Source organism: Coregonus lavaretus (assembly GCF_964263955.1).
Source record: "Coregonus lavaretus genome assembly, chromosome: 10".
Classification (NCBI taxonomy): Eukaryota; Metazoa; Chordata; class Actinopteri; order Salmoniformes; family Salmonidae; genus Coregonus; species Coregonus lavaretus.
Genome location: NC_139997.1, coordinates 40265095 through 40276079, shown reverse-complemented (window position 1 = coordinate 40276079; position 10985 = coordinate 40265095).

The following is a 10985-nucleotide window of genomic DNA, read 5'->3' as shown; positions in this document are numbered from 1 at the left end:
ATTTCCTATGGGTATTATTATTGATGGATGACTGTAGAGCAGAGTCCTGATTCCATAATGCAGTGGTTCTAAATGAATACATTAATCTATACGGCCAAATTAGTTGACAAACAAGTCAATATTTATTGGGTTGATAATGGACAGAAACCCAATGACCAAAATTAAAAATGTCAATAACAGTGAATCAGATCAGTGGACAATAACTTCCCCATGTCACTGTATTGAGAACATCTAGTCCCATAGATATATTGAGAACATCCAGTTCTCAAATGTTTGTCAATAGGCTTTGAGTTACAGCAGAGCATTGATGGAGAGATCATGGGGGACATCATTGGTTATTTTCCCCCTGGGCATCAGAAGGACACGGATTGAGTGTAATGGAGTGGATGACTGCCTGAGTTGTAAGAGCAGGACCAAGTAATCCATCCCTCGAGAAGAAGACTCATGACTTTCCTGTTTGTGCAGATCAACAGTATTCTACTTCTCAATTAGAATAATACACCGCCTCTCCTAAGAGCTCCAATGATCAGTCTCAAACCCCAAGGTCAGGGGTCACCCACCACTGCCAGGCAAAATGCTAGTATCAGTCTTAGCCCAGCTCCTGATATCTGTCTAAGCTGCCTCGGAGTGTTGTGTTTCCAGAGGTCACTCAGAAGCTGATCCTGATTCAGTCCTTAAAGACTACTGAAGGCTAAAGGAGTGGTGAGGGTACTGAAAGTGGAGGAGTCCAAACCTGCTCAACTGTGAGATAAGATAACACTTCCTTTGGCAGGACTGGATGGCCCTGGTATGTTTGGAGAGCTGGCGTAACGTGATAGGCCAAAGTGCTGAGAGGTGACCATGGAGTGAATCTCCTTAGGCCCCTATCCTCTCTGAGAAGGCCAAAGCTCTCCATCTCTGCCTGTTTGATTTGTGAGGGCTCTGGGTCTCAGGTGATAACAACACACCTGTGGAAACGCTGGTGTGATCCACTTAAGCCAATACACAAAAATATCTGATATATGGTACTCAGAAATGTACTGTAGATTAGATGTCTATTTATCAACATTAGACGTCTATTTACTAGATACAATCACAATGTTGTACTGTAAACCCACATATTCTACCATGCTGTGTGGATCAGCCCCATAAAAAATAGCAGCACTATCTTGCTCTTTGCAAAATTAATCGTTTGCCAGGCTGCTTCTCCACAGACCAACAGCTATAGTGCCCGGAGCCAACATCTAGTCCCCACTGGGCAAAAACTGGTTCAATCAACATTGTTTCCACGTCATTTCAACCCCAAAAATATATGTGATGATGTTAAATCAATGTGAAAAACTAATGGGATTTGCAACCCAACTTTTAACCTAAATCCAATGACATGGTGAAATGTTTTGTTGATTTCACGTTGAATTCAAACCAAATGTAAATCAAAACTAGACATTGAACTTCAAGTCTGTGCCCAGTGGGTCATTACATTAATGAGAGTTATGGGAATTGTTAGAGGGATGCCAGTGCAAGGAAGATTTATATAACTGTATGTATGATTGCAGACAAGCTCAAATCAAAACTCAAAATGGATGGTTTTGCATTTTGTAATAATGCAGATTCTAGAAAATAGACAATCTGATGCATTGTCTTTTATGTAAAGTATCAGCCATCATGACTGGTAACATGACAGATGCCATCTCGATCAAATAATTTAGCCCATTTCATAAAAAACAACTACAACGACAAGCTGACTCCCTCTGTAGTCACAAAGGCCAACAATAACCATCTTGTGGTTTCTCTTGTTCCGTGCCTTTAAGTCTTTATTAATGATAGCTGTCATCATGCTTCCCTATGTTGGTCGATGGCAGGCGGTTGTCACATAAATGATTTGATAATGACAGTGTTCCGCCTGCCAACCACAACATGGGCAGCCATTGTTTAGCACATTTTGCAATGCTGCACCCCACCCAGTGCCATTCTATAAGTGGGAAATGATGTAGAATAACAGAGCTACCCTATCCCTTGCTGTGGTGAAGCAAGGAAAAACTAAGTCAACATTTATATTAATTCCCTCAATCGGAATAGTATCATCACATCATTTACAACTCAGTACAGTCTAGTTAGAACACATTTGATTAGATACAGTAACGTATGTTATAAAATGCCTATGGTTATGAAATAATTGACTAACATGTTGAAACATGAATTCATTGGTATATGCCTACACAGTACTCACATGTTTGAGGAAAAAGTAAAACCCCTTTAGAACTATCCCAGTGCATTCTGACTTTCATTTTGCTGTTCCCGGATCATCCTTGACACACCTTTAAACACACACTCAAGAGGTTTAACAGAACTAGCCTGGTCTTTGCTCTTTGCAACTCAGCACATTCTCTATGACAGGACCTGGGATAACAGAGTTGAAGGGTCAGGGGTCAGGATGAGTAATGCCTGTCAGGTAGGGGGGACTTAAAGTGAATTACATCATAAGAGGAACCATTCCTCTGCCCTGAACTGTAATTCATTGCCCCTCCTAGAATTTGATCGGTTCTTCCCTCTGTCTGGAGTGGACTAGTGACCTGGGTCACACAACACAACCCCGTGCTTACGCTGCCATTAAGCATTACGTCGCTGCACACTGAGATAACCTGCCCTAAATAACCTGTCCTCCTACTGCTTCTCACTAAACAGCACTGCAGGGTACAAATTCAAAGAGCTGCCCTTTAATAGAGACCATGTTTAACTCATAACAGAAGTGAAAGAGTAGACACTTAAGAAAGAGGTAAGGTCTGAGCTTTTAAGCAGTAGGAGGACGGGTTATTTAGGGCAGGTTATCTCAGTGTGCAGAGAAGTAATGCTTAATGGCAGAGTAAGAACGGGGTTTTGGCGTTTTTCTTCTCTCTAAAATATGATGATTTCTAACAACTTTCAATTACTGTAAGGTCATTGTAACTTATTGTTTTACAAAAGTTAGTGAAACCATTCTGAATTTAAAAGGCCATCTTAATGAGTCCTGAGACACCATGATATATACAAAACATATATATACTTTTGCGGAAACCAAAAGGCTAAATGTGAAACTAGAGGCACCCAAACATCGAAACAAAAATCTTCTGAAAGAAATGAGAGCTCATTGAAGCCATTACTGCCAAGAAAATCTGTTTGTGATAAATTGAACCATTAGATGGCAGTAACATTCTTCCCTAGTTGAACTAGTCTGTCGTTGTATTCATTGACAAGGCAGGTTCTGGACTTCTGTATTTGTGCTGCACCACGTCATATTGGTTTGTGGGTTTTTGAACAGAATGTCAGCAGAAATCCATTTCTTTTTTTGGGCCATTTCTTCATTGGATGTGAAAAAGCATGTACATTTGACACGTCAACAGAATATGAGCAACTGCATTTCCTGTCTCATGTGACTAATGTGCCAGCACAAAATGCACAGTGTCTCACCACTACCCAGCCAATACAGAGTAATGACACAGTCCTTCTCTGGAAAAATGGAAAACAGAGGCTGAGCCGTTTACCATTTTGAGTGCAATGGGTGGAGGACGACAAGCTCAAAATAAAGAAAAGAAAAGCACATTTCCTTTCGATTCACTGAAAAGAATGTTCTTCTGGCTCTAACTATGTCCTAAAAGACTTGTGAAAATCACATAACAATATACTGTATTACAGTCAATTCACTTTAGAGAGAGTCTATGACAAGCAGGGCAGTTTTTTGCAGAGTGGTTAGTATTGAAATAGAAAAGTCTGCAGCAAAGTACTAGCCCACTGGGCAAAAACTGGTTGAATCAACATTGTTTCCATGTAATTTCAACCCAAAAAAATCAATGTGATGATGTTGAATCAATGTGCAAGACTGATTAGATTTGAAAGAAAGTCATTAATGTAAGGGAATTTAGTCTAAAATAAATAAATACTAATGTCACATTGAATTCATGTTAGTCGACAACTCAACCAAATGTAAATCAAAACTAGACGTTGAACTCATCTGTGCCCAGTGGGAGAGCACTAAGTCTGTACCATTAGCTCAGTCAGAGCAGCCCTATTACACCGCTTTGATACACAATGAGAACATAGCATGGGGTTTCACATGAAACACTGCCCTCTTTGAGCTCTTTAAAAAGTAACTGTGTCATGGTGGGCTCAACGCGGCTTCCTCATCAGTTACATATGCTGGGAAGCCTCTCCAAGCTGATGGACAGGAAGTATATGGGAAATGCTAATGAGCCGCGTACACAAGGCTGGCCTGGCTAGGGAGATGACACACACACAAACACACACACACACACACACACACTCAGGCGTGTGCAATGCGAGAGGCTCTCTCTGGCATGGCTTCCTTCCATTGTGTTTGAGGAGGCTCACTCAGAGGCACACATTCCTTTTTTCTGCTTTCATCCGCATATGGAGCTGATTAGTGATGAAAAATTAGATTACATCCATGTGACAAAATTGATTCAGTCACTTAAGGACATGTGGTCAAATGTGAGCCTGTAGAAGGACGTGGAATATAATGAAAATATTTTCCTCAATAAGAGTGTGGATCATTCAAAACTTTCAAATAATTGAGAAAAAAAGCCAGATTAATCTATTAAACTTGCACAAAGCAAAACCAATATAAATATTTAAAAAAGTAAAACCAGCGTCTTTCAGTAAAACTATCAGTGAACTATCTTTAGTTCTCTTCTTGCTTCAGGGCTGAGCTGCTCATTAGCAGGCAATGACCCATGTATATAGAGATGCTCTTAAGATCCTTGTATTATTCATTATGCGTTCCCGGGTGTTACTCCACATGCGTGTATTGAACTGTTTAAGTAAGATTAAAGGCTAAATGATAAAACCAACCCTCACCTTTTTTACAAATTGGAAGTATTATTGGTTCTGCTATCCTCCATGTGCACCGGCATGTAAGGTAATTGAGATTTACAACCATGGGCTCAGGTGCAAACGAAAAAGAAAAAAATGCCACAGATGGTTAACGGCTGTGTTATAAAATACAACAAACCCAGAAAACTGCTGCCTGTAACTCTATCTGCAGAATTCCCCCAGCTCATTTTCCAAAGGGGCGATTTTTCTGTTTGATATTATCACTGATCTCAGAGCTGTTGGAGTCGGTCTACAGGACGGGCTCTGTGGTGACACCACTGATCTAAGGCCTGTGCGTTTTGAGGCGCAGGACCTTACAAATGGGAGGGTCAGTGGGCTGATCTCCTTGGGATTTAGAGCCAGTAGGCAGAACTGGAGGGCTGTCTTTGTGATTGCAGCAACCAAACATACATAGTTTCCTTTGTGTGTCTACATTATAAATCCATTAGTCCTCATTATACTGAGTGCTTACATTTCATTATGGCCTCATAATTGCTTACATCCACATTGGACACTACTGCATCTTCTTGGTGTTTACTGTAATGCTATAACTAAGAAAAGGCAAACTTTTTATGCAGGTGGCAGGCAGACGGGGAATACATTTATTCATATATCAAAGCAAATAAAAATAATAAGAACGCTTAGCAAAATGACATTTTGCAAGGACATTTAAACTCAATGGGAAAAAACCCACAGGTAACTGCCAAAATACAGGAAACACTTTGAGGGATACAAAGTACAGTGCACTCGGAAAGTATTCAGACCCCTTGACTTTTTCCATATTTTGTTATGTTACAGCCTTATTCTAAAATGGATTAAATAGTTTTTTCCCCTCATCAATCTACACACAATACCCCATAATGACAAAGCAAAAACAGGTTTTTAGAAATGTTTGCAAATAAAAAATGGAAATATCACATTTACATACAGTGAGGGAAAAAAGTATTTGAACCCCTGCTGATTTTGTATGTTTGCCCACTGACAAAGACATGATCAGTCTATAATTTTAATGGTAGGTTTATTTGAACAGTAAGAGACAGAATAACAACAACAAAAATCCAGAAAAACGCATGTCAAAAATGTTATAAATTGATTTGCATTTTAATGAGGGAAATAAGTATTTGACCCCCTCTCAATCAGAAAGATTTCTGGATCCCAGGTGTCTTTTATAAAGGTAATGAGCTGAGATTAGGAGCACACTCTTAAAGGGGGTGCTCCAAATCTCAGCTTGTTAACTGTATAAAAGACACCTGTCCACAGAAGCAATCAATCAATCAGATTCCAAACTCTCCACCATGGCCAAGACCAAAGAGCTCTCCAAGGATGTCAGGGACAAGATTGTAGACCTACACAAGGCTGGAATGGGCTACAAGACCATCGCCAAGCAGCTTGGTGAGAAGGTGACAAAAGTTGGTGCCATTATTCGCAAATGGAAGAAACACAAAATAACTGTCAATCTCCCTCGGCCTGGGGCTCCATGCAAGATCTCACCTCGTGGAGTTGCAATGATCATGAGAACGGTGAGGAATCAGCCCAAAACTACACGGGAGGATCTTGTCAATGATCTCAAGGCAGCTGGGATCATAGTCACCAAGAAAACAATTGGTAACATACTACGCTGTGAAGGACTGAAATCCTGCAGCGCCCGCAAGGTCCCCCTGCTCAAGAAAGCACATATACAGGGCCGTCTGAAGTTCGCCAATGAACATCTGAATGATTCAGAGGAGAACTGGGTGAAAGTGTTGTGTCAGATGAGACCAAAATCAAGCTCTTTGGCATCAACTCAACTCGCCGTGTTTGGAGGAGGAGGAATGCTGCCTATGACCCCAAGAACACCCTCCCCACCGTCAAACATGGAGGTGGAAACATCATGCTTTGGGGGTGTTTTTCTGCTAAGGGGACAGGACAACTTCACCGCATCAAAGGGACGATGGACGGGGCCATGTACCGTCAAATCTTGGGTGAGAACCTCCTTCCCTCAGCCAGGGCATTGAAAATGGGTCGTGGATGGGTATTCCAGCATGACAATGAACCAAAACACACGGCCAAGGCAACAAAGGAGTGGCTCAAGAAGAAGCACATTAAGGACCTGGAGTGGCCTAGCCAGTCTCCAGACCTTAATCCCATAGAAAATCTGTGGAGGGAGCTGAAGGTTCGAGTTGCCAAACGTCAGCCTCGAAACCTTAATGACTTGGAGAAGATCTGCAAAGAGGAGGGGAACAAAATCCCTCCTGAGATGTGTGCAAACCTGGTGGCCAACTACAAGAAACGTCTGACCTCTCTGATTGCCAACAAGGGTTTTGCCACCAAGTACTAAGTCATGTTTTGCAGAGGGGTCAAATACTTATTTCCCTCATTAAAATGCAAATTAATTTATAACATTTCTGAAATGCGTTTTTCTGGATTTTTTTGTTGTTATTCTGTCTCTCACTGTTCAAATAAACCTACCATTAAAATTATAGACTGATCATGTCTTTGTAAATGGGCAAACATACAAAATCAGCAGGGTATCAAATACTTTTCCCTCTCATTGATGAGGAATAAAAACAATTTAATCAATTTTAGAATAAGGCTGTAACGTAACAAAATGTGAAAAAGGTAAAGAGGTCTAAATACTTTCTGAATTCAGGTGTGGTTCCTGAGTTAATTAAGCAAATAACATCCCATCATGCTTAGGGTCATTAATTTTGTCACCATGGCTATGCCCCCATAGGATGATAATGCGTCCATCCACAGGGTATGAGTGGTCACTGAATGGTTTGATGAGTATGAAAATGATGTAAACCATATGCCATGGCTGTGTCAATCACCAGATCTCAACCCAATTGAACACTTCTGGGAGATTCAGGAGCGGCGCGCACTTGAGACAGCGTTTTCCACCACCATCAACAAAACACCAAATTATGGAATTTGTCGTGGAATTAATGGTGTCGCATCCCTCCAACAGAGTTCCAGACACTTGTAGAATCTATGCCAAGGCGCATTCAGGCTGTTCTGGCTCATGATGGCCCAATGCCCTATTAAGACACTTTATGTTAGTCTTTCCTTAGATACAATTAACTGTATCTACTGCTTGAATAGTTCCATCTGAGCCACTGGCTTAATCCCATTCTTTAACTCAATTTTGGTTGGACATGAATCCAACATATCATTTGTTAACTTGTTGACAAGTTAATAGGCGATTTATTGTATTTGGAAAGTGATATTGAATTGTGTTTGTTTGTCAATACAATCAAATATCAACATTTGAAGGAGATGTATTTTCTGCTTGGATAGTTCCATCTGTGCCACTGACTTAGTCTGGTTTTAATTTCAGTTTGTCTACAAATTAATAATTGATATTGGATTCACATCTCCATCTCAACCCATAATCGAAGTTAAATAATAGGACTAAATGTACTTTAAATAAAGTTTGATTTGATTTAGTCCAATTCAATTCAATTAACTTTCATTTTTTGTATTATATATATTGGAATTAAAGCCAGTGGCACAGATGAAACTATCCAAGCCGAAGATACAGTGCATTGCAAAAGTATTCAGACCCCTTGGATTTCTTCACATTTTATTGTGTTACAAAGTGGGACTAAAATGGATTTAATTGTCATTTTTTGTCAACAATCTACACAAAATACTCTTTAATGTCAAAGTGGAAGAATATCTATATATCTTTTTTAAAGATAAATAAAATATGTATAACTAAAATATAGTAGTTGCATAAGTATTCAGACCCTTTGTTTAGGCAAACCTAAAGTAGTTCAGGAGGAAAATGTGGCTTAATAAATCACATAATAGGTTACATGGACTCACTCTGTGTGAAATAATAGGGGTTGACATTATTTTTGAATGACCAACCCTTCCTCTGTCCCCCATACAACATCTGTAAGGTCCCTTAGCCAAGTATTGTATTTCAAGATCAGATTCTACAACTAAAAGACCAGGGAGCTTTTTGAAAGCCTCATAAAGAAGGGCAGTGATTGGTAGATTAGTAAAAATAACAAATCAGACAATGAATATCTCTTTAAGCATGGTCAAGTTAATAATTATGCTGTGGATTATGTATTAAACCCCACAGACACATCAAAGATACAGTCATCCTTTTGAACTGAGCTGCAGGACAGAAATGAAATTGCTCAGGGATTTTACCATGAGGCCATTGGTGATTTTAAAACAGCTACAGAGTTCAATGGCTGTGATGGGAGAAAACTATGGATGGATAAACAACATTGTATTGACTCCACAATAATGAGGTAAAAAATGAATAAAAATATACAGAATAAAAAAATTCCAAAACATTCATCTTCTATGCAACAAAAATACTGCACTTTTTGGCCTAAATGCAAAGCCTTACGTGGTGGCTGCATCACGGTGTTGATATGCTTGACATCTGCAAATACTGGGACGTTTTTCAGGATAAAAAGAAACGGGATGGAGCTAAGCACAGGCAAAATCCTAGAGGAAAACCTGCTTCAGTCTGCTTTACACCAGAGACTGGAAGAGGAATTCACCTTTCAGCAGGACAGTAACCTTCAGCACAAGGCCAAATCTACACTGGAGTTGCTTACCAAGAAGACATTGTGTCACACCATGATCTGTTACACCTGTCTTTGTGCTTGTCTCCACCCCCTCCAGGTGTCACCCATCTTCCCCATTATCCCCTGTGCATTTATACCTGTGTTCTCTGTTTGTCTGTTGCCAGTTCGTCTTGTCTCATCAAGCCTAACAGCGTGTTTTCCGTACTCCTGTTTTCTTGAGCCCTGTTTTCTAGTTTTCCCGGTTTTGATCTTTCTGCCTGCCCTGACCATGAGCCTGCCTGCCGTTCTGTACCGTTTGACACTGCCCTTGATTACTGACCTCTGCCTGCTCCGACCCTGAGCCTGCCTGCTGCTCTGTACCTTACGGACTCTGCCCTGGGCTTCCGCCCTCTGCCTGCCCTTGACCTGTCCTTTGCCTGCCCCCTGTTTATATAATAAACGTCCGTTATTCGAACTGTCTGCATCTGGTTATTTTCCTGAGCCGTGATAGTACGAACTGGCCATGACAGACCCAGCAGACTCGGACCAGCTCCGCAACGCCGTCTCCTCCCAAGGAGCCACCATTGGAAGGCACGAGGAGTTGCTTCGTGGTCTTATGGAAGGTTTCCAGACCTTGGTAGAACGCCATGACCGCACGTTGAATACATTGCTGGAGCAATTCCGCGGGTTGTCTGTTAGGCAGCCTACCATGACGGTAACCTTCCAGCCCCTCAGTAACCCGGCTGTCAGCACCGAGTCTCTCCCGGCCACACCGGCTTCCCGAGAACCCCCCTTACCTCCACCGGAACGCTTCGCTGGAGAGTCGGGAACCTGTCAGGCGTTTCTCTCTCAGTGTTCCCTCATCTTCAAGCTGCAGCCCTCCTCCTTCCCTCGGACCGCTTGAAGATAGCGTACCTCATCACGCTGATGTCCGGGAGGGTTCTCGCCTGGGCTACGGCAGTGTGGGAACAACAGTCTGCCGTGTACTCCAGTCTGGAGGAGATCGTGGCTGAAGGTTTTCGATTCTCTGTTGTCCGGGAGAGAGGTTGCCTGGAAGTTACTCCAGCTTCGGCAAGACTCCCGCAGTGTGGCAGTGGATTTCCGCACGTTGGCTGCAGAGAGTGCCTGGAACCCGGAATCCCTGTTTGACACGTTCCTGCATGGATTATTGGAAGAAGTTAAGGATGAGCTCGCAGCCCGGAAACTGCCAAACGGATCTTGACTCGCTCATCGCCTTGACCATCCGGATCGATGGGCGACTACGGGAACGTAGGAAGGAGAGGAGGTCGGATTCCTGTTCCACAAGCCCACCCAAGGATTCCACCTCGCCTCCAAGGCATCCCGGAAGTCCCCAACGTCTAAGTTTCCGAGAGAATCCGAGGCTACCCGAGTTCCCCCGAGAGTCTCCAAAGTCTGCCCATTCACCTCTTCCCGAGCCGATGCAACTAGGCAGAGCTAGGTTGTCTCCAGCCGAACATTTCGGTTGTCTGTATTGCGGGACTACTGGTCATTTCGTGTCTACCTGTCCACTAAAAGACCAGGCTCACCGGTAGGGGTGAGTACTCTGGTGGGCCATACGGATAATTTTCAGTGGTATTGGGATTATCTTGGCTCCAGCAATACAATCCC